Here is a 21177-nt window from a genome sequence, read left to right as displayed (position 1 = left end):
AAGATGTCCCAGTTAAGGCATCAGTATGATGATACTTTCTCTGAAGAAAGGCTGATGGCATCTGGAGTTTCTCTGTCACATGGGAAGGCACATGGCTGGAGGCTGCTGGGCCTTTCCTGGAGTTAGCTTTTGGCTTCCGCTGCTTTCTCCAAAATGTGTCTGGGCTTTTGTCTTAGCTTCTTTCTCTCCACTCTTGTGCATCTGTGCTTGTTTCTCCCAGGGCATTTCTCTCTAAGCTTCTGGAGGTCCTTTCTTAGCTTCTCTGGGGCAAACTCTGGATCTCATCTCTTAGCTTCTCTCCTGGTTCTGGTTTCAATGGCTGTCTCCAAAATGTCTCTGGGTGTTTTTCCTCTAAGCATCTCTGAGTCTCTTCAAAATTTCTCTGCCTTTTATCCTCTCATAGAGGATGCCAGTATACTAACTAAGACCCACCTTGAATGGGTGGGGTCACATCTCCATGGAAATAATCTAATCAAAAGTTCTCACCCACAATTTGGTGGGTCACATCTCCATGGAAACAACGTAATCAAAAGATCCCACTCACAATAGGTCTGCCCCCACAAGATTGGATGAAAAGAATATGGCTTTTATGGGGTACATAGCAGATTCAAACCAGCACAGGCCTATAAATATGTTTAAATACAATGAAAGTGCTTACTCTATTTTAGACTTACTCAATCTGCAATATTAGAAAATAATCTGTAAGTCTCACAGATACCCTCCCTCCCCATCATCTCTTCCTAAGCAGTGCCTGGAAATTGCAAGCCTATCCGAGAATACATCTGCCACTGAGCAGAATCTAAATTCCAATTTTGGGTCAGGTAAGAGAACCTACTCGAAACTGTCAACAATTCTAATCAATATTTATCATTATATGTAATTTTTGAAATTTATTTGTATGCTTTTTGTTATTTTCATCTTATTAAATGAATCATGTTTTTATTTTTTTGCAGAAATAATATATTTTAAAATATACTTCTTAGCTTACTAGAGTCCTGCGTTTTCCTCACTTTCATTTGCTTATCCTATCATTACTGTTTCATTTCTCCCTGGATATTAGTAGTGCTGATTTTGGGAAACTCCTCTTTGCCCATCCCCCACCCCCACCTCCTGGTTGTGGCTCATCCAGTTTATCAGTGTGCTGAGGGCCAACTTGACTTAAAGGATCTTTACAGACTCAACATTAGGAGATAAGCCTAGAGCCTGGGAGCAGGCAAAGTGGCATTGCAAACCTTGTTCGCAAAGGTTGACCTAATCGCAGTCTTTCTCCAGATTTCATGCTCATTTACAGCTCTTTCTTTTTATTGTAATAATCCACTTATAATAGGCAATGCAGATCAATACCAAGAGCAGTAGGCGGGACAAACTTTGCTGGTTTGTTCTCAGGGATTTCATCCTGTGTCCGGCGCCGCCCCGCTCGACCCCTGTTCCCCGGCCGGCGAGGGGAGAAACAAGGGATGAGAGAGAGAGAGATGCAGACCACGCAAACTGACCTGGCTGGAAGTCACGACTCGAGCCACACGGCGGTTGCGAGAGCAAGTCTTTTACTGAAGCTAGATAAGCATTCTCTGTTACAGGTTTCCACGCGGGGCAGAGTGCCTCGCGGGAGAGCAGCCTCGATGTGGCCGTCAGGTACGGCTCCTAGTGGGCTGTCTCCCCGAGGTTCGCTTGGGCAAACTCTTAAGTACTCTACTCATAACCAATGATCTAGCGCCGCGCATATGCACTCAATTGGCAGATAGGAATAGTGAGTGTGCACGTCATAAGCGGAAGCAGGATATGGGCGCCATCTTGGCTCATTCGATGGGCGGGGGGACTTTGGAGCAGGTTTACAGCGCATGCGCTACGCCCGTCCCGGGAGACGGCTCTCCACATCTCCCCCTTTATTATTTATATCGACCCAGTGTCCCCAGTGATGAGTGTGCTCCCGTGAACCCAGATGGCTCACAATTTGTTCCGGTGCTTTGGGGAGTCTGGACTAGGTCTCAGCCATTTAGCGGCAGAGCCTCTAGCACCGACCAGAATGCTCACCTCATATGGAGACAGGAGAGTCCGTGAGCTGGAAACAACATGACTCTCCCTGCAGTGCTTTGCCTTGCAACTGGGGGACAAAGGCGGGGGCAGGGATAGCATTAACCAGAGTCGGAGGCGTCACTAGGCGTCCCTATGCATTGGCTAGAGTCAAGTCTGGCCACAACTATGACTCTGCCTTAGGGACCTACCTGAGACAAAAATTATGACTGCTGGCGTCGCCCGTTATACCCGGGACACAGCTGCGCGCTTAGCTACAAACCTCGCTCCCGAGTGCCCCGCCCGAGGCGGCCAGGATGGGGTATGGCCATCAGAATGGTCGCTGTTGGGGGTATCAAAGGTGGAGGACATAGCCATCATAGTGGTAACACGGTACTGCCGCGCTTGAAACAGGCGTTCTAGCAAAGATTTAACAATGACTAATCCCACCAATGGTCCCACCATCAAGAGAATCCAATTAGTCAAATTGGGCCAAGAGAACCAAGAGGTGACTTGGTCCCACAGATTTTTTACAGTCTCGCCCAGTGTGGAAAGGTCGAAACTAACAGGCTTCAATTTCCTAATGTTCTCAAGTCCCTGAAGGTCGGATTTCACTTGGTCGGAGAGATTGGTGAAGTTGGGGAGATAAGTGTCCTTGAGCCACTCGGCGACATCTTGCTGCTCCTCTGTCAAGTTCACCCTAACCGGGGTGACACAAAGCCTCCCGAATAACCATCGGGTATCACACGTCTGCTGGAGAACTCTCCAGAGTCCATCTATTTCTAGTCCAAGTTCATCTATCTCCGCTAGGAGTTTCTGAATGGCCTGGAAATTTAAGTTCAGCATCTGATTGTGGCGGCGTAGCACGTCTCGGGTAAGGTATGCCTCTTGGACGCCTAGACTTAGAGAAGGGGATATTGTTAAGTGAAACAACTTGAGAAACAGGGCCAACCCAGTCGGTTGCCTTGACGGGGAGCCAGACATAACTTGGGCGATACACTAGGATAGCGGGGCGGCGAGGCATCCGGGTCTTTGGAACGGTTGCAGACTGTAGGAGCAAACCCCGGAAGGAAAAGGCACCTTTGAGTCTCATTTTTACTCAAGATCCCTTCACAAGACTGGCGGCTCTTCCCTGTAACGTTAAGAAATTCAAGCAAGACTCCCTTACTTAACTCGCCATTACCAGTTTCACAAGTAGCATTCGCCGCAACTGTGGTGTTGACAACCTTGACAGAGAGGTTAGCAAAAGAGAGGATCAGTGTGTCATTGGTGAGGGGGAAGGACTCGTTGAAGCTTGTGGAGGAAATATTTCTGTCAGAAGGCAGGTGGTGGAGACCTAGAGACAGGGTACGAGTGAAAAACACAGGAGAGGCGGGAGACCCAGCAGAGAATGGGGCCAGGGTCGGGGGATGATGCCACAGGCCCCAAAGACCACTCTCCTGCGCTACCACAGTTCCACTAAAAAAAGAAAAAGGCAGATTAGAAGGATTGCTATAGGAGAGCAAAGAACAGAGTTACCGATCCTCTTTTTGGGCAACCGCGGGGTGGTCAGTCCTACTATTATCGTCTTGTCGGTCGTCGCCATCATCAGCAGGGTCGGAGGCTTGGTCTAATGGTTCAGGTTGTATATTCGTTGGCGTTTCTGACAGCTGTTCCTTGGCTTCTTCAGGTGATGTCACGGTTCTCACCAGTCTTTCCGGAACCCACACTGGTTGACGTCCTGGTTCCTGGGGAAAAACACAAACAGAGCCTCTGGCCCAGCTGAGCACCGGGTCAGGGCCTTTGTGGCAACGGCCACACGGCCTGGTTACTGCACCTGGTTCGCCAAACCGTTGAGTGGCAGGGGGCTGACGTCTATTGGGACAATCTCTCTTAAAGTGCCCTGATTGGCCACAGCCATAGCACCCGTTAGACTTTGCCCCTAAGGTTCTCGGGCCTTTTGTAGCCACCTGTAGGGAGCTAGCTAGCATGGCAGCTAGACCTGCATTAGTTAAAGGGCTGCCAGTATCTCTACAGAGCCTGACCCACTCTGTCAAATTTTTTGCTCTGTTTTGTGCCAGGATAACTTTGCACTCCTTGTTGCACTGCTCAAAAATCATTTGCTTAACCACAGTCTCTGCTACTCCTGGATCTGAGAAGATTCTCTCAGCTGCGGTTTGCATCCTGGCTACAAAATCCGCAAATGGTTCTGTGGGGCCTTGGTGTATATTGCTGAGTGAGGCCTGAGCCTCTCCCTTACCTGTTAGCTTTTTCCAGGCACCCACAAAACAGCGGAAGATCTGGGCGTAGACCTCTTGTGGGAAACCCGTTTGGTTCTGGGCATGGGCGCCTCTCCCCAACAGCATGTCAGCATTCCACCCGCCACGTCTCCCCGCCGCATTCCTTGCGGCCTGCTCTTCAGCTAACTCCTCAAACCATGCTTTCCAATCTATGAATCGGCCTGACGGCAAGCAAGCACGGGCTAGCTGAAAAATATCTGCGGGTGTATGATTTAGAGCAGAGAGGTTCTCGATCATGTTCAAGGTATAAGGGGCATTGGGGCCATACTGATGGACGGCCTGCCTCAATTCCCTCAATAGTTTGTAATCATATGATTCGTGCTGATTGCCACCTTGGGGATTGATAATAACCGGGTACATTTCTGAGACTGGCTGCGGCTCAAGTGGCTGGTAGCCACCCAGCATGCCAAAAGGTGTGAAAGGGTTCCATCTCCAGAAATGTCTCCCACCACTACCTAATGGCAAAGGGTCCTGAGGGCCTGTGTACTCGGGCGGGGGGTACGGCAAAGGTTGCCCCTCCCCTGACCGGCCCATCGGGGTTTCCGGGTCTGGCAGCAAAGGATAATTACATTTACTGGGCATGGCCACTAGAGGGAGCTCTCGGCGAGGTCCTTTGGTGGGACCGCCCAAGGCGTCAGTTGGGAGCTGGGGTGTCCTTGGGGGTGCAGCGTTAGACATTGGCGGGGCGGAAGGCCGCACGGGTGTGGCGGGAGGCTCCTCCCACTCAATTAGTGGGGATGCTTCCGCCTCCTCGCCAGTATCGCTATCTGACTCTGAGTCAGAGTCACTGGACTCCGGCGGTTTGCCCTTATAGGAGCCGTCCGCTGACGAAACTGACTGGGTTTCTTGGAGCGCGCACCGTGCTTCTTGCAAGGCAGAGGACGGGCTTAGGCCGGCAGCCGATTCTAGTTCAAGGACCGCACGGACGGTCTCCCATATGGGTACTAGAATCGGGTCCATACACACGCCCGTCTGGCGCGCTCGGTCTATGTCACGACCGAGCTTCATCCAAGAGGGTAGGCTAAGGCTGCCGGTGCAGGCAAACCAAGGGGCAAAAGTATCAACATCATCAAGAAAACGCTGAAGGGAGCTTTTCCTGACCGAGATACCCCGTTGTTTCAAAAGGTTCTTTAAGGGAGCTAAGAGAGGTGAACTTCCGGACTGCCCCATGATTGCAGTCGGCACTATACTTCAGTCACTCGGAGAGCTCTTCCGAGTCCCCCGGGGTCACCTGAAAACCCACGGGCCCTAACTATCATGTAATAAGACGCACTCACCTTCTCGCGTTGATCAGGCGCGGGAAGTCCGCCGTAAGCTCGATGCGCAGCGCTGCTCTCCTCACAGAGGGACCGTCGAGAGCGAGGCAGGAGGAGGAGCGTTCCCCGTACGGGCCACCACTTGTCCGGCGCCGCCCCGCTCGACCCCTGTTCCCCGGCCGGCGAGGGGAGAAACAAGGGATGAGAGAGAGAGAGATGCAGACCACGCAAACTGACCTGGCTGGAAGTCACGACTCGAGCCACACGGCGGTTGCGAGAGCAAGTCTTTTACTGAAGCTAGATAAGCATTCTCTGTTACAGGTTTCCACGCGGGGCAGAGTGCCTCGCGGGAGAGCAGCCTCGATGTGGCCGTCAGGTACGGCTCCTAGTGGGCTGTCTCCCCGAGGTTCGCTTGGGCAAACTCTTAAGTACTCTACTCATAACCAATGATCTAGCGCCGCGCATATGCACTCAATTGGCAGATAGGAATAGTGAGTGTGCACGTCATAAGCGGAAGCAGGATATGGGCGCCATCTTGGCTCATTCGATGGGCGGGGGGACTTTGGAGCAGGTTTACAGCGCATGCGCTACGCCCGTCCCGGGAGACGGCTCTCCACAATCCTGTAAGTTTACTTTTCTCTTGATAGAAGTGTTACTTGGCACTTGCCAGCCTACAGTTGAAGAGTGTCAGTCTATATCATCACGTTCCCAATTTCTTAGCACCAAGTATTTTGTTCGTTCACAAATGCCCAATCTCTGGCATCTAACAGAAATTGTTATGGCAAAGATAAGATAAGCATAAATTTTCGTAGAGGAAAGTAGAGATGTGCAATGCTGAATATTATATTTTTAATAATAGAAAGAGTGTAGAAAATATTATAAAATAAATGGGAATGCAAGTGTGTCACAGAAGAATGGTTCACCATGAAGATAGATGTGAAATACCCATTCAAAGCAGACTTTTACCCATGGGCTAGGCTCTAGGCTTTAACAGTCCTTAATTGTGAGGTTACTATATATCAGACATTATGTCCCAGAACTTAGCGTAAATAATTGCATTTATTCTTTCAAATGCCCTGTCAGGTAAGTTCTATTATTACCCTTCTTCTTTTTAGATAAGGAAGCTAACATTTATAGAGATTAAGAAATCAATCTTCCATGATACAGATAATAGATATCAGAATCTTGATTTAAACCTTATTTTTGCCCCCAATTTTAAGTTCCAAGCACCAAGTTATATCGTTATATGATATTTTTATTGGTTGTAAAGGATTGAAACCCAATTCACATTAGTTTAAGTTAAAGAGGAATTAACAGAAGGACCCGAGGGATCTCATAAAAACTAACGACAGGAATGTAGCCTCAAGAACTTAAGAAACCAGGGAATGAACCTGTCAGAATTTGGTGTCTCCTTCTGCTCTTCTACTACCTCACCCCCTCCCACCACTCTTTACTCACTCTCTCCCCACCAGCTACACCCTACTGACTTATTAACTTGAGTTCACATTGTAGAAAATACTGTAAGCTTTGTATCTTCTAGCTTAAGCCCTTAACACTCAGAGATTAACTTGACTCACTTTCGATCACAAAGTCCACAAATCCCAGGGATAGAGAACTTCAGCCGGGTGTAAATCATTATCCATTTTCTAATAATCGTTAATTCATTAACTTAAATCAATGTTATTATGAAAATCCTCTATGCAGCTGACACTATGTTGGGTACTGGGGATACAGAGGTGAACCAGACAGACAAGATCTTATACTCTAGTGGAGGAAGACAGGCAATAAAAAAGTAAAAATATGTGATAAATATCTGAAATAAGAATGCATATCTAAGATAAATATAAAAAGACTACATGAAATAATACCATGAAGGAATTAAAACAGAGTAATGAAGAGTAAAGGGGTGGGAGGGGGTGGAGGTTAACATTAGATTGAGATGTAATAGAACATTTCTCTGAAATAACATTTGCATAGAGACCTAGATGACAAGAAGAAACTAGCCGTCAGAAAATCAAGGAAGACCATTCCAGGCAGAGGGGATAAAAGGTATAAAGGCAATGAGCAGAGAATACTCGATGGCTATTTTGGCCAGAGCATGGTTAAACAGATGGGAGAAATGTTGGATTTGAGTTAGAAGCAGAGCAGCAGAGACTTGAAAAATGTATGGAAGACTCTATAAGCCATCTGAATTTTATTCAAAGTGGAGAAAATTATAGCCAGAGGGAGAAGGCTATGATTTGCACAAGTCGGGTTGGGTACCCCTTGGGTTAGGTTTTAATTTGGCTGATGTTGCTGCAGCCAGGGGGCTGTAGAAAGAGGAGGATTTCCCAGTGGGAGCCTTGGTTCTGGGCAGGTAAAACACTGCATTGATTTTCACAATTCTGTTCAACTACCTCTGTTAGAAATCAGTCTCCACACATCGTCAAGCTCCAAATAGCAAGTAGCTACTCTTCTTGCAAAACAAGCTTTATTTAGAAGGTTAGATTTTCTACTGGTCTTCGGTATTTTACAATGTCTATTCTTCCTTACAATTTTAAGGCTATTTAAAGGGGCCAGCTCAACTGGAATGTGAGCTACCATTGGAAAATTAGCTTTGTTATGCTGATTTGTTGATTGATTACCTGGTGGTTAATACTTACTTGAATACTGTCTAATGCCTCTAGGCATTGGCCTCCAACTCTATTTTATTGGGTTTTGTATTTTTGTTTCCTATCTTTCAAGCTCTTTTGTTTTCCATGCTGATTTTCAGCTTTCTTAATAAAAATGACTGGATCCTAGGGGCGATTGCTAGATATCTGGCAAGGAGCATTACACAATTACAAAAACAATTCGAACTAACTGGGAAAAAAGGAGTAAATAGAAAGGGATGCCAAGAGAAAAGAGAGACTCTGGGAGCAAAAAGAAAGGAGAAATTAGATGGTCAGATAGTAGTCATATCAAAAAAAACAAAGAAATGGCTAGAAGAGTTATAAATGGCTGCAGCAGATTTAATGAGATGGAAAATTTCTCAAGGAAAAGAGCCAAGTATAGATAAAGAAAGAAAAAAAAGCGTAAAATGAAGAAAAACAAAATAAGGAGAAAGAAAAAAAAATCAAGGCTCAAGGTAAAAGAGTGAAACAAAAGAATGAGTAAGTTAAGAAATGGCAAATTCCATTAAGCAAATGAATTTTTGCTTTCTTTATTCTCACCTTCAACTGGCTTTGCATTTCTCTAGTAGCAAAGCCAAACTGAAAGGGATAATTTTGTTTATGTACCCAATTTGCATAATTGTGCAATATAAATTACGATGCTAATTAAGGACAGCCCTTAGGCTTCTGGAAGTGGGTCAAAGTGGCTCCTGAAGCAAAGGTTGGAGCATTGGCTGTGTCCCGTCTCCCACTGTAGGGAAGCTGGGGGAAGAGAAAAGAATCCCGCTGACAGTGTGTGAAATCTTGTCAGAATTTGTTGGAGTCCCAGAACTGTACGTCTCACTCCCAAACTTGGCTTTTAAAATCATCTTTGTGTGGTTCTGTTATGAAGCACTAAAAACTAAACTTTCTCCTACACACTGTGTTCATTATCTTCTTATGAGTTTTCCTCCCATTTTTTTATTCAGAGACAAAAAAAATGTGAACCTGGCACATGATATTTTCTCACTGGACACTTGCCAGAATTGTCCCAAACTAGTACATCAGAGGCTTTTCTCTGCCTCCTGTGAGCCTGAGGAGGATGACAAGCTCATTTAAGAGCTTTAGTTAAGTCCATCCTTACTTACTTACATCCTTAACCTACCTTGTGAAATAAACTGTAATTTCCTGGAAGGCAGAATCTGTAGCTTATTGCGTCTGCCTTGTTCTTAGCAGAGTGTAAAAATTTAGTAGGTGCTCCATAAATATTACTGGATTATTAACATGTGTATTATATGTAAAATTTTAGGAACTTTTTAAGTGCCTGTTTGAAGAAGGGAACTCAGCAAGTATAGACTTACGGAATGGGAGACTATTAGAGCTGCAAGGTACTTGAGAGAATGCCTGGTGAAATTGCTTATTTTTAGGTGAGATAACTGAGAAAAAACCTATGTCAGTAATTGAAAATTGACTATAATTTTATAGCATTCAGTACATCCCAGGCAGACATAGTGGGGAATTGAGAGAAGTATTGGCTTAGAGTGAGAAAATCAGAGAGAAGCTTGGGTTTGTCAATTAGGAGCAATGTGGCCTTACAAAAGTCACTTAGCTTAACAAATCCCATATAAAATGGCTCACTCGAACTTACAGGGTCATTGTGAGAATTAAAAGACTTGGACTTTTGAAAACACTATGATGCCCTTTTGTAAATTTTAAGTATTTTTCTAGGCAGAGCAGGATGGAATTTTGGGGAATATGTCTTGAGTGGAAAGATGATGATGAAAATTGGAAGTCTTGAGAAGGGGAAAAGGGGAAATATGACCTTATACATAATCATTAAAAACTGCCATGAAATTAAAAAAAAAGACAAAAAAAAACCCTGAAATTTGTGTATATGCCTTCAAGAATGTGTAATCTGATCATCAGGTGTTTCAACTACAATTCCAGAGCACATTTAAATTTTAGATCACTGTTGTATGGTAGAGTTAAAAAAAAAAATACTTAGTCTCCCTTATTCTTAGATTTATAAATATTCAGTACAGAAAACACGTAGGAATTTGAGTATGTCTCAAGGTGATCATAGAAATGTCTAGCCTATTTTGTGAACAACAATTTCCTGGATTATTAGTTACTTTGCTATTTGTTTTTTGTAGGCACAAGTGTAATGTAAGATGTTCTATATTTATGAGAGTTATGACAAACTGTGACGATAAAATAATGCATTTTGGATGAGCCACAGTGGTAGTCTATTTCATTTAAATCCAGACCAATAGTTTGGGTTGTATTTTTATTCACAAATAGGCTTTTAAAATATTATTGAAGGTATGTATACCGTTGCCACTCTTTTTATTGTCATTTTTAGATTGTGGTCAAAGCGCTAGACTGAGAATTTGCAACTAGGGGAACTAGTCTCAACTTTGACCCACCTGGCTTGGATCTTGCTTGCATTCTTCTCCCAATAGAGGGAAGCTTCCTTCTGTTGTGTTCTCTACTTTGTGCCCATATCATACTGCTTGGCAACTGTGTTCACCTGCCTGTCTTTTGTATCAGGTAGTGATCTCTGAAGAAAGATATAGTTTATTCTTCTTGGTGACTTTAACACAGAGACTGGCACACAGTTGATGCTCAAAAACTGTTTGTTGACCCAGATACATTCAATTGAATTAAATATAACATTTGATTAACTCTGGAAAAATGCTGCAAGTTTATTTTTGATCTTGTGAAGTCTTTGTATTTTGATTCTGACTAAGCAATAATTTGAACCTCAAAACTTCTCAGTAATTCGGTTAGGGGCACAGAAACCTGGATAAATAACACTTATCTTACTATATTCCACAAAGAAAATGTTTATCCTTTCACAGAATGATTCTTCTGAGGCTATTCATAGAAGCTGAATGTAAGTGAGCAAAATGAAGTAGCCCAAGTGTGTGTGTGTGTGTGTGTGTATTTTAGAGGGTGGATAGAAGGTTGTGTCAAAGCAGGAGATCTTGTCTATGACAGCCACTAGCAGTGACAGACCCTGCTTAATTCCCACTCAATATTCATGCCCCTTTCTTACTTAACAACCATGCCAATTAAGTAGAAATGTGTCCAGCTAAACACCTTGCCTTGGCAGCTAGAGGTAGTCATGTGACCCCATTCTGGCCAATAAATGGTTAGAGCTTCCAGGAAGGCTTTTTAAAAGAGAGGAACTCACTGGGATGCTCCTTTAACCATTTTGCTTCCCTTCCATACAAAAGAATTGTCCTGAATGACATATAGCGCCTGTTCATTGTTTTTTTGTTAGTTTTTCATGAAGCCTGGGGTTAAAGAACCCATGAAAGTAGTCTTAGAGGTATGTAATTTCTGTGTCCATCAATTGATAATTTCTGTTAAGGTTGTATGCCTAGGTTTGTCAAAAATCAAATAGGCAACATCTCTCACATATTATTGCTTGAATAAAGTTTTATTTCTCTTTGGGTGTGATACACATTGCAGAAGCACAATGAAAGTACATTGACAATTTGTTTTTACCTTGCTTTTTGTCCTCTTTATATTATTTATTGTCTCAAACGTGTCCTCCTGCAACTCATCATCTGAGAATCCTCCTGCATGCCCTGACAAATTTTCATCAATTGTATATTTTGTCATATTTTTTTTTACAACTAAGTACATATATTTTTGACAGGAAGAGAAAACACTCCTCTTCTGATCCCAAAGGATTACTTGACATTAAGAATAATTGATTCTTACCCTGCCCTCTCTACACTTCTTATTCAAATAGAGATTACTGAAAAAAACCCTTCAGAAGAAAGCCCTGCCCAAGAAGTGTAACTGATCCAAAACTGAAAGAGAAAAATAATTAATTTTAAAGATTTCTTCAGGATTTGTGTATAACTCCATTTTTTCCACTAAGAGTCAGATGATCCTGAAATAGGCCCCTTTTCTTAAGTATCAAAACTGAAACAATTTTAAAACAGAAAGTGATTGTCCCTCTGGTGGTACTTATCCAAGAAAACCAGGCCACTATTTCTCAGGAAATATGTTAGGATGAAGAACTATTTTCTGTGAACAGCTATCACTGATTTACTGGGTCAGACTTGCTAATATTTTGTTCAGAATTTTTGTGTCTAAATTCATGATGAATATTCATCTGTACTTGTCTTGGAATATCATTTGGTATAGGGGTACTAGTAGCCTAATAAGATGATTAAGGAATTTTCTAGAAGAGTTTGCATAGAATTGGTATTATTTTTTCCTTAAATGCATGACAGAATTCACCAATGAAGTCTTCTGAATTTGGAACTTATTTTGTGGGGATATATAAAATTTCAATTCCAATTTTTTAAATCAAGGTATTAAGTTATTCAAGATATATGTTTATAAGCTATTCAGATTTTCTATTTCTATTTCTTTTTGAGTCAGTTCGATAATTTGCATATTTAAGGAATTGGTTCATTTCACCTAATATTTTGAATATATTGGCTTAACACTGGTCATATAATTCCTTTATATTGTCCTTGTTAAAGTCAGTAGAATTTAAATTGATGTCCCTTTTTTTAGTCTGATATTGTTACTTGGACTTCTCACTGTTTTCCTGAACAATTTTATTGACGTTTTAGGTGAAACAGAATTTGATTTTTTACTTTATCATTTATTCATTTTTCTCTTGCATTGATTTGTGCTTTTATTTTACTTTTTTACATTTTTCTGTTTACTTTGGGTTTAAGTTGTTCTTTTTCTAGTCTTTAAGGTTGAAACTTGTATTATTGATTTTTACATTTATTTTTTAATATAAGAATTAAAGCTGTCAATTTCCATCTGATAACTGCTTTAACTGTATGCCAGTTAGCAGTTTGTTGCCTCTAAGTTCTATATTCACCCTTTTTGGCTGCTCTGTGATCCCAGAGCTGGTCCTTGTAAATACTTCCTTTTTGCCAGATGGTATGATGTGAAACCCAGTCAGCAGAGAACACTGGAGGAATGGTGGAGAAGAAAGCCACCCTTGGGTGACTTCTAGGTGTCTTTCCAGTCATTTAGTCAGAGCTCTAAATGATTTCCAGAAAATCAACAGCAAACTCCATAGGAAGTTTCTTGGTGAATTTTGACAAACAATTCTTTGCTTGCCAGCCACTAGGGAGACCAGCTTCATCTCTGCCATCCAATAGGCTTCAGCAACACACTCTCCAATAAGGTCTGATTCCTAGCTTTGGGAAGATTTTTCTTCTCTTACCAGGTATTTTTCCCTATCTGGATATTTTCCTTCACCTCTAGAATATCTTTTAGAGTTCTCTTTATTAACTCTTAAACTAATTCCCTGTTACTCCAATCCTCTGCTAATAATTGAATGTACATATTAAAATTCTTATTTATATTGTTGTATGGTATCTGTCTCCTGATTGGACTCTTGATTGTCCAACGAGGATACTCAGGATTATATAGCTCCCGATTGGAGTTATACAGTGTGATGGTTTGGATATATTACGTCCTCCCCCAAATCCATGTATTTTAATGCAATCTTATGGGGGCAGATTTATTAGTCTTTTGGTTAGGGTGGAAATATTTGATTGAGTGTTTCTATGGAGATGTGACTCACCAAACTGTGGGTGATACTTTTGATTAGATTATTTCCATGGAGGTGTGGCCCCACCCATTTTGGGTGGGTTTTGCTTAGTTCACTGGAGTATTTAAGAGAGAAGCTAAGAGCTGTCACAGACCCAGATGCTTGCTGACACTTAGAGATGCTTGGAGATGCAGACAGAAGGATGTTTGGAGATGCTAAGCTAAGAGATGAAGCTCAGAGTTTTCCCCAGAGAAGCTAAAAGAGGACACCCAGACACTTGGAGAGAAAGCTACTGGAATCAGAAGCTGAAAACAACACAACTTGGGAGCAAAGGACCAGCAGACGCCAGCCACACGTGCTTTCTCAGCATGTGGAAATGCCATCGGCCATTCTTCACTGAAGGTATCCTTTTGTTGATGCCTTAGTTTGGGCACTTTTATGACTGTAGAACTATAAATTTGGAGCCAGATAAACCCCCTTTATAAAAGCCAATCCATTTCTGATATTTTGCATAACAGCAGCATTAGAAAAACCAGAACATACAAGCTGTAACCCATAAATTTTGAGATGTTGTGTTTTAATTTTCATTCAGTTCTATATATTCTCTATTTATTACCTGTGGTTTCTTCTTTTACTTATGGGTTATTTAGATGCATGTTTGTTAATATCCTAAAATTTGTGTTTCTTCCAGGTATTTTTTCAGTTATTGATTTTTAATTTAATTCTATTGTTGTAAGAGAACATAATTTGTAGAATTTAAATCTTTTTCACATTATGGGACCAATCATGGTGAATGTTCTACATGCACACACTCAAAAAACCCAAAATATTTGTATATTCTTCTGTTATTGGGTGGAATGGACTAAAAATGTCAGTTAGTTCAGGTAGGTCAATAGTTTTATTCAAGTCTTTTATAACTTGTTGATTTTCATCTACATGTTGTAACAATTATGGAAAGAAGACTATTAAAGTATCCAACTACAGTTGTTAATTTGTCCTTTCAATTCTGTCAGCTTTTTCTTCATGTATTTTGAAACTCTATTATTGGGTGCATTCACATTTATAATATTATGTCTTCTTGATGAGTCTTTCCCTTCATCATAATGGATTTTCCCTCTTTATCCCTGGGAATATTCCTTATCCTTATATAGCCACCTCAGATTTCATATTATTATTGTTTGCAAGGCATGCCTTTTCCTACCCTTTGATTTTTATCCATCTGTGCATTCATATTAATGTGAGTATCTTATGGACAGAATGTAGTTTGGTCTTGCTTTTTTATTCAGTCAGAAGATCTTAACTTTTCCTTGAAGTGTTCAGACTATATTTTGGTTTGCTAAAGCCACCAGCATGCAGTACACCAGAAATGGGTTGGCTTTTACAATGGGGATTTATTAGCTTACAAATTTAAGGTTCTTAGGCCATGAAACTGTCCCAATTAAGGCATCAACAGGAGAACACCTGGGCTCTGAAGACAGGCTGCTGGCATCCAGGACACCTCTGTCACATGGGAAGTCACATGGCAGGTATCTGCTGGTCATTTGCTCCTGGGTTTCATTGCTTTCAGCTTCTGGTTCCAGTGGCTTCCTCTTTGAGCTCCTTGGGTCCTCTCTTAGCTTTTCTGGGGCTTTACTCTATGAGTGTCTCATAATTTCATCTCTTGGCTTTTTTTGAGTTCTCTGAGCTATTTCTGTCATTTTTCCTCTTATGAAGGATTCCAGTAAAAGGCTTAAGACCCACCTTCAGTGGTCTGGGTCACTTCTCAATCGAAAGACCCTAACCAAAAGGGCCCACTTATAATAGATCTGCACCCACAGAAATGGATTAAAAAAGCGTGGACCTTTCTGGGTTACATAACAGCTCCAAACCAGCACAGACTATTTAAATATAATAGGATTATTGATATTTTGGGATGGTCTACCATATTGCTAATTTTTTTCTGTTTGTCTCATTGGAATTTTGTTACTTTTCCCTCTTTTTTCTACCTTCATGTGGATTAATTAAATATATTTTATTATTCCATTTTACCTACACTTCTGGTTTATTATTCTTTATTTTCTTAGGGATTATTTTAATGTTTACATGTGCATTCTTAACTTATTATGTTCTATGTACAGATGATATTATACCACTTCTTGTAGAATATAAGAAACTTGCAATAACATAGTTCCATTTTTGCTACCACCCTTTATGCCAGTGATTTCCAACTGGGGGCACTCTGCCACTATAGGGGAAACAATAGAGACATTTTTTGCTGTCAAACTAGGAGGGTGCTACTGGCATCTAGTGAATTAAACACCCTACAATGCATGGGAGAGCCCCCCAAATAGTTATCTGACCCAAAATATCAATAGTGCTGAGGTTGAGAAACCCTACTCTATGCCATGTTTTTTTGTTTTAATGTATTTTTTATTTTTACACATTTTACAAACCATAAAATACACTGTTATTATTTTGCTTTAAAGAGTTAATTATCTTATAAAGAAAATAAGAAAGGAGAATTTTTTTGTTTGTTGATTTTTATATGTACCCACACGTATACCATTTCTTGGACTTTTCATTGATTTCATACATCCAAGTTTCTAACTAGAATTAATTTGCCTCCACATGAAGAATTCCTTTAACATTCCATGCAGTGTAGGAATACTGGAGAAAAAAATTCTTTTGTCTTAACTTTGAAAGATATATTTCACCCAGTATAGAATTTTGGGTTTCTTTTAGCACTTTAAAGATTTCTGTTTTTGTGTAGTTTTGGGTGAGAAGTCTGTGATCATTTTTTTCTCTGTTCCTCTTTATTCTCTGGTTGCTTTTAAGATTTTTTTTCCCTTTAATTTCTGGTTTTCTGCCATTTAATTATGCTGTGCCTTAGTGTGTTTTCCTTTGTGTTTCTCCTGCTTATTATTCATTAAGCATTTTGTACATTGAAGTTTTTCTTAAATTTAAGAAAATTTTGGTCTTAATATCTTCAGATATTTAGGCTGTCACCACTCCTTTCTGGGACTGCAAATATAGAGGTTTAGACTGTTGTCCCACAGGCCACTGAAATGCTTTTTTTTCCACTCTTTTTTCCTTCAATGCTTCATTTTGGGTAGTTTTTAACCAATATTTTTTAAATAGTCAACAATCTTTTTTTTTTCTTCCTGCAGTGTCTACTCTGCTGTTAATCCTGTGCAGTGTCCAATGTTATATTTTTTACCTCTAGATATCTCCATTTTTTTTCATATATTTCATTTCTCTCCACACTACTTTATATTTTTCTTTATATACTTGAACAAAATTATAAGAGCCATTTTAGTATATTTTTCTTCTAATTCCTCACCTGTTTGATTTCTTGTTCTGTTTGTATTGGCTGATGTTTCTCCTGGTTGTGCATCTCATTTTACTACTTCTTAGCATCACCTTGCTAAAGTTTTACTGGATGCTGGATTGGTAAATTTTATGGTAGTAATTGTCAGAAATTTTTGTCTTCCATTAAAGACTTGTGGCCATTATTCTAGAATGCAGTTAATGTACTTGGAATTCAGTTTGCTCTTTTTTGAGGTTGTCTTCTTTTTTTTTTTTTTTCCTTTGGTTATGCCTAGGACAGCCTATCCTTTAAGTGTAATTTAGTTCCACTATTGGGATATGGCTTATTTGACATTTCTACTGAATCCTCAGTGTCATCAGCGAGGACTCTTCCCTCTGGCTAGAGAAAACTCAGAGGATCCTCAACCTTGTGTGAGCTTTAGGAACTATTCAGCTCACAGGTCCCAGTCAATTTTTGCTTCTTTTTCATGAGATATCATCCTATGCATCCATATCTTACTGTTCATAAGACTCAAGGAGACCCCATTAATATCTCTGGTGTTCTATTTCTTCCTAACTCCCTCCTCTTTGGAACTCTGATTCACTACTTCCATCCTTCTCAGACTTCCTGCATTCCAGACTCTTTCTTCTAAACTTAGTGAGACTGTCACGATCTGCTTGGAGTCATCCTCCCTGCTCCAGGATCTGGAGTGTAACACAATGTAAGAGACTAGGGTAATCATAAGGCTTACCTCATTTGTTTCCATTCTCTCAGGGATCACAGTCCTGCACTGGCAATTGTCCAATGTACTAAAACAGTAGCAAAATGTATTTTGTCCAGTTTTCTAGTTGTGGAAGGCAAGAGAAAAAATATAGTTCTTGTTTTTTCATCATGGAAGCAAAGTCGTTGTCTTCTCATGCTTCTCTTGCCAAACATTCTTATAGTTCTTGGTATTTTCTGAGGCTATTTTGCAGTGTTCAGTCATTGTTTTTATGAGTTTTGTGATTTAGGCATGGGGCATCCATTTATTGTTTGAAACATGGGTTAATTGCAATGATATTGGCTTCCTGAAACTAGATAATTCCAAAACAGTGAGTTATTGAATGTTATTTTAATAAAACTTATTTCTATGTGAGTGTGGTATAAAACAGGAGTTTTTATGACATGTTTGTTTCTGTCCAATAGGCTTAACTTCCGTGGAGGTATTAAACAGTTCATTTTCTTCAATTTTATTAAATGGCTCAGATTTTGCCATTTGTCTTCCACTTGGAGGAAAATACATAATGAAAAGAGTTTCACTTAGCAGCAACCTCTTGAAATTCATGCCACAAACTGAGTAGAAAGTGTTACTGGACAATTTGAGTTTTCAGAAAGTATCTATAATATCATGAAATAAAACAGTTTTCTCTCTCCAAATGCTTTTACTTGATTCCTTGTGCACAGGTTTATATTGTATGCTATAGCGGTCACAAAAGAATGACACAATACTCTCCTTCAGTATAGTTACTCTTTCTCCAGGGAGATAAATCACAAATACATGAAAAATTAGATTTCAGTTCAAGAGTCTAAGTTAACAGCTGTACAAATTGAGTGGTTGTAAAGGGGGTAGGTGGATAAATTTAGAGACACAAGGTCTGAAGTCTGGATTAATTTGGAAAAGCTTCATACATAAAAGGGGGCTTGAGAGGGCCTTGGAGCTTAAGCAGAATATCAGTTGGTAAGGGACAGATTGGAGGGCACTCCAGAAGGAAAAGAGGAGGAAAACTAGAGTGAGCAAAGGATCAAAAATAAGCATGGGAATGGTATTTAGGAAGAAGGGGTGGAAAATCCAGGAGCTAGATATATTGGTAGCAAACAATGAATTAAATCCAGGAGAAGAGCTTCATATTTATTACACAGGAAATGAAAGCGCACTGAATTTTGATCTCCTCCTCTTCTTTCTATACTATTGCCAGGGAGTCTACCCCACACATTCAATTTAAAATTGCTGCCCAATCTTTGGCATTTCTTCAGCTCCTCTCCCATCCTCATTATCTTCTCCCTCTCTTTCCACTAATCCATGTTCTGTAAATGAGTATAGGAACTCCACTGTCATTTAGATGTAGATGCTTACAAGTGGGCAGTTTGCAGAAGTAGTACCACCAGGTAGGCATTTTCTTTCACTTCAAACCCTATTTAGATGCTGATTGTACTTGAATATTCCTGTGAATAATAGCTAGAAGTTTTGTATAGATCTATCCAGTGAGGACCCAGCACCCCACCCCCTCCTCCATTTTCAGTGCACAAAGGCACCTACATGCCCAGGTCTGACGTTATAGGTCAAAACCCCCTCAGAGGGGAAAGCGTGTATCATCAAAGCATTAAAATTCCCCTCCCTTGATCACTGTTGATACCCAAATCTTGCAAGACCCTGCTGAAACTCCGTTGTCACACCCTATGGACCTAAGCCTTTATAAGCCACCTCCTTGGCACTCCCTGCTCTCTTTTTTGCACAGTTCTCTTTCCACAGCCAGCTATCACCGTGGGGCCATCTCCTGTTCTTAAGTCCCAGTTAAACCCATGTCTACTTCCATGCCTGGTGTGTTTTTCGGTCTTAGGGCTAAGCTGAGTTGGAACATATCCGTACTGCAATGAAATGAAAAACAGATTTAAGTTTATATTTAGCAGGGATTTGTTCAAATTGCGGATGAAGGCCTTGCAGATCTCAACAGCTCTTTCCTGGTAATGCTCTGGGTTCACTCTGACTCCAGAAACATTTCCCTTAGGTACTTAAGGGTGGAGTGGCAACAGCTGCTGTATGGGGCAGCAGCTAAAACATAGTTGTGCCATATAAATATTTTCTAGACACCTGCCCTGGAATATTACTCTCAGAAGTTTATTAGGTCATTGGAAAAAAGTACTTGTGCAAATAAGCATCACATGCAAAGATGCCTTGGGTGATGTATTTCATCTTAGTGTTTCCAAATTAGTCTTTTCTGGAAATGAACATATATGAGCATTAAAATATAGTCATTATGTCTTCACAACGGATATTTTAAATTCAATGAAAACTGTTTGATGGCCTAACTAATAGAGTAAGGCTGTGGTAGCCTTGTATCTCCATTTCCCTTTTTGAATCTCTTCTGCCACAAGTTGCAAGACTTCAGATAATCAAATTTCATGAACACTTTGCTTTCCAAGCCTTACACATGTTAATGAAACACAGTTTAAAAAACCCCATATTGTAGGCTTAGCATAAGCTTAGGAGAAATATAAGAACACTGCCTAGTAGCAACAGGAACACTGTCCCAGAGTCATGACTATTAGAGAAAACAAGCAAACAAAAATTATGTAGACATACTAGACAAACTTTGGAAGTGGACCTTTCCTCCTTATAATTAATAAAAACAAAGCAATTGAGAAACATGTAAGGGTGACTACCGATTCTGGAGAAAGAAGAATATTTTGGCAATGCCAAGTCACTGCTTGTTCCCATCACCCAATCCTTCCTTAATAAACTTGTCCAGTAACAGCAAACTGGCTCTTGGGTGGACCTCAGTCTTCCGCTCCACTCCCTGAAATGGCAGGTAATATCCCAAAGGCCTGAGCCAGAAAATCTGAGACTATGGAAAAGTAGAATAGGGAAAGTGTAAACAGTGTTTTTGAGTGTGAAGTAGCAAGCTCCTCATTCCCATGAACATATGGGTTATGGCTAACTTAATTTTGCCCTGGGTATGAATTTTAGAGAATATGATACTTTTACAAATGTGGCTGCTGCTTTTAAGGCTAAGTTGATACTGTGTACGGGATAAAAGGCTTAAGCTGGGCAGTTGAAAGAGTTTGCAAATTTGTGGCTGTAAAGCAAGGTTGTCAATCTTATTCTGTTAATGGTCATATAACAAATATTGTAGTCTTTGAGGGACATACAGTTTCTGTTCACAACCAGAGAAATTTATTGGAGCAGGAAAGAAGCAATAGATAATATGTAAAATGATAGGCAGGGCAGTGTTCCTGATGCTATAGGTTGTCAATTCCTGCTCTAAGATATTAACATCTGTTACCATTGCAGAGCCATAGCATGACATTTGGGGAGTAGAAATGGGGGTGGTTGATACTGAGGTTTACTGTGGAAGGGGCAGGCAAAACTCCAACACCCATAGCCACTATTAATACACATCTCTCTAAGGAAGAAGCCTGCCAGAAATGCAATGGAAGT

Source organism: Choloepus didactylus, chromosome 1 (genome assembly GCF_015220235.1).
Source record: "Choloepus didactylus isolate mChoDid1 chromosome 1, mChoDid1.pri, whole genome shotgun sequence".
In the NCBI taxonomy this organism is placed as follows: Eukaryota; Metazoa; Chordata; class Mammalia; order Pilosa; family Megalonychidae; genus Choloepus; species Choloepus didactylus.
The sequence above is the reverse complement of the archived record's forward strand: the minus strand, read 5'-3'. Positions refer to the sequence as shown.